Here is a 7,740-nt window from a genome sequence, read left to right as displayed (position 1 = left end):
TTAGCAGTAGAAAACGAAAGCCCTTTGTTCCTCTTCCAGGTATATGTGTCTTTCTGCATGGCCTTGCTGACTTCAGTGAACTGAGCAAAGTGCAGGCATCTCCCACCCAGGCGCCTGTCAACGCCACGCTCACAGAACACGTTGAACTCAAGCGTTCTCAGCTGTCACAGAGCCTGACAGATGTGGTGAGGCTGCAATGAGTCAGTTTTACCTGGAGAGTGCTGGGCTCTGTGCACTCGGTGCACTGTCAGGTCTAAGTTGGGAACAGAAGGAGCCTCAGACTTGGCGAGGCAATGCTGATCAACCCCACCTCCCGGGGGAGTATTCAGAGTACTTGAATATATTCTCTCTATAGTGGAGATGGAAGAGCTCCACTGTTGAGTTATATCCCTAGGCCTTAAAGAATATTTGAGATAAGATCTCATTAAGTTATCCAGGCTGGCCTTAACTTACGATCAACCTCCTGAATAGCTGGAATTACAGGTCTGGCTGAGTGCACACTTGAATTTAAGTTTGATGTAGTCTGGGTGGATGGGAGAGGACTGTGTGGGGTTTTAATGTGTGCAGTTCATGACTACTAAGTATAATGTCCCAGGCCTTTCTGTAACTTTCATGTTAATATTTTTTTTTGAGAGATTTCTCTGTGTAGCCTAGACTGGCTTCAAACTCATGATTCTCCTGCCTCTGATCTCAATGCGAGGATTACAGGTCTGCACTGCCACACTTGGTTATTCTCTATTACACACACACACACACACACACACACACACACACACACACACACACACACACGACAGAGAGTCAAAGGACAGCTTGAGATGTTTTTCCTCAGGTACTGTCCACATGTTTTGAGAGAGCATGCCAATGTAGCCCAGAACTTGCCCAGTAGGCCAGGCTGGCTGGGCAGTGAGGCACATGAGTGCGTTTTTCTCCACCTCCCCAGCACTGGGAACGACAAATACAAGGCCACCAAGTTCATTTTGTTCTTCTTCTTCTTTTTTATTTTATTTTATTTTTTTTTTGGTTTTTCAAGACAGGGTTTCTCTGTGTAGCTTTGGAGCCTGTCCTGGAACTCGCTCTGTAGCCCAGGCTGGCCTCGAACTCACAGAGACCCACCTGCCTCTGCCTTCTGAGTGCTGGGATTAAAGGCGTGCACCACCACCGCCTCGCTTCTTTTTTTTTTTTTTTTTTAATAATATCTTTTTTTAAAGATTTATTTATTTATTATGTATACAGCATGTATGTCTGCAGGCCAGAAGAGGGCACCAGATCTCATTACAGATGGTTGTGAGCCACCATGTGGTTGCTGGGAATTGAACTCAGGACCTCTGGAAGAGCAGTCAGTGCTCTTAACCTCTGAGCCATCTCTCCAGCCCCTTCTTTTTTTTTTTTTAAAGTGGGTTCTGGGGACTGAATTTAGATCTTTGCACTTTCAAGATAAACACTTTTCCAGTGAACGATCTCCCCAGCCCCGCTTCTTTTAACATTCCTCGTTAGTACACTTCTCCACTGGACAAATGGGGAAACTGAGGTCCAGAGAAACTGATGTGGTCTGCCTACAGACCTTGGCTGGTAGTTTCAGCACTGACAGATCAGGTCTGGTCACCAAGGTCGGCAGGATTTGAGGCAGTTGCTTAGAAATGTTTGTTCTAAGGAAACATTGAAGACACATAATTTTAATCTTGCAAGTGTGGCAAAGAGCTGGCCCTTGAACACCATGCTAATGCTGCAGACCCCATCAGTTTTTGGCAAACATGGACACATGACATTCTTCCTTCCCTTCCTCTTGGACATTCTGTTTCCAGCACATATGTTCCTCTGTTCTGGAGTTTTCCTTGACAGAAGCAAGAGGTTTTTGACAAACAACTTTAATATTCTTTGCTTCTCCGTGGCTGGCTCTAATAATCCTGCAGGCTTACAAGGTCACAGTGGAGATTAAATCTGAGGCATCTGAGGCAGGTTTTGACACATCATTATTTAAATCCGGAGCGGCTGGAGGGCTCCCATCCCTGAGAGCCCGGACTCAATGTCCAAATGAACACCCCAGGTTCTACGAGGTTGCTGAAGAGGGACTCTGGAGTCCTGAGGGGAAATGCCTGCCCTGCTTGGCATGGCAAGGCCCTCACTTTCTGTCACAGAAGAGCTGCTGCCTGTGGGGAGAATGAGGATTTCAGGGGATCTGGGTCCTGTCCATTCTCCTGCTGTGGGCTGTAGGATTTCATCTAGTCTTCATAAATCCTCCCATGTTTTCTACTTACACAGTTATTTACTTCTTTTTGTCTTTGTTTTTTTTAAAGATGTATTTATTTTTAATTTGTGTGTGTGTGTGTGTGTGTGTGTGTGTGTGTGTGTGTGTATCATGGCTGTGTGGGCCTTGAAGAGGCCAGAAGAAGATGTCAGATCTCCTGGAGCTAGAGTTATAGGTGGTTGTGAGGCATACAATGTGGGTGCTGGGAACTGAACTCAGATCCTCTGCAAGAGTAACCAGTGCCCTTAACTACTGAGCCAGCTCGTCAGCCGGTTCTATTTTTATTTTTATTGAGATAGATGCTTTTAAAAGTAAAATGTATACATTTTTTACAGTCTGATAAAACTTTTCAAATGTGTGATCCAAGTGGGCATAACCCCAATCAAGAGAGAGGATATTTCTACCATCCCAGAGGGGCTCAGCCTTCTTGGGATTGTAAAGGCTCACACCCTGCCTGGACAGACTTGTTTTTTGAGACAGGTCTCATTATGGAGTTCTGGCTCTCCTGGCACTCACTCTGTAGCCCAGGCTGGCCTCTAACTCACAGAGATCTGCCTGCTTCTGCCTCCCAAGTGCTGGGATTAAAGGTGCTTGTCACTACACCCAGAGTTTGTTCCTTCCCTCCCTCCCTCCCTCTATCTATCTGTCCTCCATCTATCTGTCCTTTCTTCCTTCCCTCCTTTTACCTGGGTTCTGGAGATAGAACTCAGTTCTTTCTGTTTTGAAGGAAAACACTGTGAACTGAGTGAGCTCCCCAACCTTTAGGTTCTATCTCCCAATATTGCCATGCAGATTTCCAAGCATCCAGTGTACTTGGGTGATCCATTTGAATCACATCCAAACCATAGCACAGGAGAGTCATTTGCTCTCCTTTAACATGGTACTTATTTATGTAAAATCAGGGAGAGAGAGAGAGAGAGAGAGAGAGAGAGAGAGAGAGAGAGAGAGAGAGCGCAAGACTGGACCTAATGTCCTTTTCATTGTACCTATCTACTGACTTAACTTCCTTATACTAAGCCACACCTCTTCAATTTTCTATCACCTCTTAATAGAGCCACAGGCTGTCAATCAAGCCTTAATAGAGAGGCCCTTAGAGGACATTTCTAAACCAGAGCCCAGGTTAGACCTGCCAGGCAATAAATCAATCAAATAAATGGAATGAGAATCATCCTGGTTGTGGTTGATCTTGTAAAATCGTTTTGAAATGTTTGGCTTACCCTCCTGTTCCCCAAAGAGGCTTCATGATTGCAAAGTTGTTCAATGAACTCCAGAGAACAAACCCATCCCAGAAATGGACTCCCAGGAGCACGACCTTGAAGGCAAGCCTAGGCTGGTGGGATCCTTTCTATTCTCCCGCAATGTACCTTGGTTTACTTGGAGTCACAAAAACATGAGTTGGAGTTAGTTCAGCCACTAGCTTATGTGAGATAACAGCGTGATTGTCATGGTGTGCCGGGGTAAGCCTCCAGAGTCACAGCTTTCTCAGAAATATCACAGGCTCAGCCTCCACCCCCTAAACCAGAAGTCACTGTATGCATTCCCTGCAAAGAGTCAGCTGGCAAAGACTTTAGGCTCTGCAGGCCATTGGGTCTCCATGGGGACTACCCACCTCTGCCTTCACAGCATTCATTCATAATTCACAAATTAATAAATGTGCTTCCCGCCAGGCATGTATGATCACCCTATCACCATCATGGAGCAGAGGCGATACTGCCTCTGTAGTCATGGCAATAAGCAGAATGATATAGTGACAGCCAGGTCCATGATAATGACAATGGAGCTCCTAACGCTCCATACTGAAAGGAGAAAGGGGGGATGACAGGTGTTACCACCCCTGCCTCCCAGTGGCGTGCCATAGAGGGTGATGCTTGAATGCACAGGAGATGGAGGGAGGTTAATAAAGACAGGACTCCATGACACAGCGTCCATGACGTCCTGAGACACGATGGGTGGGACTCTGCAGTGCAGTAGCTGTTTTTAGTTACCAACTATATTATTTTGACTTCTATTGCTTTGATAAAGGCCATGACCAAAACCAACTTGGAGAGGAAACGGTTCCCAAAAGCAGAAAGTGAAGCAGAGGCCATGGAGGAGTGCTGCTTCCTGGCCTGCTCCCCATGGTTTGCTCAGCTGCTTTCTTTTTACCTCCAGGAACCTCCCACATTAATCATTAAATAAGAAAATGCCCCATAGACTTGCCTACAGGCCAATCTGATGGAGGTATTTTTCCCAATTGAGGTTCCTTCTTCTCAGATGACTCTAAGTTATGTCAAGTTGCCAAAAAACCTAACCAGAACACCCATACTTCTGTAAGTAAATCCTCACCTATGTTCTTGTAAGTAACCTACTCTCTACCCCAAGTTTATTGGTTCAGCAAGCTAGACTTGCATGGAATGACACCTTTGTGCGGTGTCTTGGGTGAACTTTTGTTCTTATCTCTCCAAGAGAAGTGACACAGCAGTGTGTTGGGGGAGCCCAGGGCTGGACCAACCAAGCTTGACTGTGTCCCTGGGGATGCTGTGGCTCTTGTGCTGTGGCTCCCTTTTCTCAGAGGAAATTTTATCTCAAGTCTCACTGACCTGCGCAGGACAGGTCATTGTTGTGGTCCCTGAAGATAACCTTATGAATTGTCTTGTCTTTGAGTCTAGACTGTCTGGGCCTGGGGTCATGGATTCTTTCTACCTAGAGTTCCTGACTTTTTATTTGTTTTATGTTTTATTATTATTGTTATGTGTATGTGTGTGTACATATGTGTATGCACCATGGTGCATGCATGAAGGTCAGAGGACAAATTTGGGAAGTCAGTTCTCTCCTTTCACCCTTTACATGGGTTCTGGGGATTGAACTCAGGTCATCAAACTTGCTCTGCAAGCCCCTTTACCTTCTGAGCCTTATTGCTGGCCCCAGGGTTTTTACTTAAACTTGGTCTTCAGAGTCCAACACTGGAATCTAAGCAGCACAGCATCTTTTGCTAGGTGATGGAGGAACAAGATGCCAGCCAGCCCAGCAGTGGTGCAGTGTGGATCACAGAGGGTCCAATCAGTCCTGTTTTCACAGGAGCCAGAACAATAACCATCAACCCCTACCTGGTTATACTCTTTTATTGTTTCTATAGCTACTGTAGGTGAAAATCCGCTACTGTAGGCAGGGGCTCATAACTATTGTTACCTAAGAATTGTCTCAGCTAGACATAGCAATTTTTTAATATACCAGTCAGTACATTTTGAGGGGAATAGTGACAACAGAGTGACACACGAAACGTTGCCGAGTGGATGGGGTGAAGCTTTCCAGGTAGGCACCTGACAGCATGTCCCCAAACCAGGCTATAGCGTGAGCCTGGGGGCTGTTAGCATCGCCCTCCAGCTCATATGACAGGGTGGCCATGCACCCTGACATTTTCCTGTGTCTTTTTTGGGAGGGGTATTGAAATTCAGGGGCAGAAGGGCTGATGCTGAGATATTTATGCCCTTTTGATAACTGCTGCTTAAGCTGCTTCTTGACAAATTCTAATTAAGCAAGGATAATAGGTTGCAGAAACACGGTGGATTTGGGTGCCTTTCCTGTGGCATGTCACATCTGAAAAAGCCACATCCTATAACTCACAGAAACTCTTTTCAGAATTGTCTCTGTGAAATCACCTTGGCTGTTGCCCCAGGGGAGTCAGCTAGGCTAACACCTCCTCCTTTTTTTCCCCTTACTATACAACTATTTTTAGGTATGAAATTAATTGTAGTGGAGTTCAGGTTAAAGGGATTGTGTTTCTCTGCAGTAAACTTTACCCTTGGCTTAAGAATATTACAACAGCCAATTAAGTAGCAGGTGGGATTTGAACTCTGGTCTTTCTTACACAATTATATTTTCCAGGAAATAAAAGTCAAACAAAATCAATAGTAATAGTAATAAAACAATAGAGAAAACAAACCAAGGGGTCTGGTGATAGATTTTTGATCATGGTGACTTGTGTCTGTGGAAGGGTATTATTACAGTGGCAGTATTCAGTAATCTATTGGCCATGTATGACTAGATGTGAGTGGCTGGTGCAGAGCAGAAATTTAGTGGTGAGTCTCCTCCCTGGGGCTTCATCCATCCCATACCCCCTTTGTGATGCTAGCTTTAATTGTCATCTTGATACAATCTAGAGTCACCAGGGAAAAGAATCTCTGTGATTGGGTTGGCCCCCAGGCATGTCTGTGGTGAGATTGTTGTAACTAATGTAGGAAGAGAGACCAGCCTACTGTGGGTGGCACCATTCCCTAAGCAGAGGGATCCTGAACTGTGTAAGGGTAGAGAAATTGAGCTGAGCACAAGCAAGCCAGCAAGGAAGCATGCCTGCATTTCCCCGACTCTGCTTTTATTTGAGGGTGTGATGGGACCAGCTGTCTCATCAGCTGGGATTATAAACTAAGAGAAACCCACTCTATCCTAGGCTGCTTTTTGTCGGGGTGTTTTATCACAGCAACAGAAACCAAACTAAAACATCCTTGTACAACATCATTAAATGGTCTTAAAAAATAGATATAAAACAGGCCGCAGTGAAAGAGCATTAAGACAGAGCCAAACCATGTTTCTCCTGCAGAGTTCTGGCTTTTGATTGTTTTAGGTCTTTGGTCAAAGTCACTAACATTTTGGACTCTGGACAGATTGTGATTAGTGAGAGGGAAGTGCTGTGCACTTGAACTAACTTGGAACTTGTTTGCCTAGTAGACCCAGGTTTCCAAGACAGATGTGGAAGATGACCAATGTCTCAAGGCCCAATCTCAATGCCTCTTCAGTCATAGGCTGCTAACTGAAGCAAGGCGTAGGCTAGCCCTGTAGGAGAAGTTGCAGTCATGTTGGGAAGAGACAGGGAATGAGAGGTGAGCGTTGTAGATAATGTGTACTGGACTGGTTTACTTTCTGTGCTCATCAGGAAAAAGAAAATGTTTATAGTGTGATATGACCATGTGATCTGCCTGTGTGTGGTATTGACTAGAAGGACAGGGTGGTTGGAAGAGTGGAAAGATGGAGGTTGAGGATGGGAACTTGCCAGCCTAGAGGACTTGGGCAGAATGCTGCACCTGCTGGGAGCTTCATGCTGGGAAGCTTCATCTTAAGGTTCCTGAAGCTTCGTTAGTACTTGTCTTTCCTGGATCCATGGTCAAAGGTTAAAGGAGGGGCGATGTTCATACGTTTCTGTGAGTATATGTGTCAGTGACTTGAGAAAGGGACACAGTGACAGTAGCCTGTGATAGTAAGGGACGTGGTATTTACTACCCACCAATCCTTGCTTCCTATCCCTGCCTGTTCTCAGCTGGCTTCAGATCCACAGTCCCATGGAGGTCACTGAGTGTCAGCAATGAACGGTAGTTCTCGTCCTCCATCATGGGCATTTCCCCACAGAGAACCTCTTGTTAGCTCCAATTTTGAATTGTGTGACCCCTCTGGGAGTTAGTAAAAGCTTCAAGTACATCTATATTCTGCTTGATTGTCCTGCTTGATTTTCAACTTTGTTT

The sequence above is a fragment of the Peromyscus californicus genome, unplaced genomic scaffold (genome assembly GCF_007827085.1).
Source record: "Peromyscus californicus insignis strain IS unplaced genomic scaffold, ASM782708v3 Scaffold_11__1_contigs__length_118956290, whole genome shotgun sequence".
In the NCBI taxonomy this organism is placed as follows: Eukaryota; Metazoa; Chordata; class Mammalia; order Rodentia; family Cricetidae; genus Peromyscus; species Peromyscus californicus.
This window is presented reverse-complemented; position numbering follows the sequence as displayed.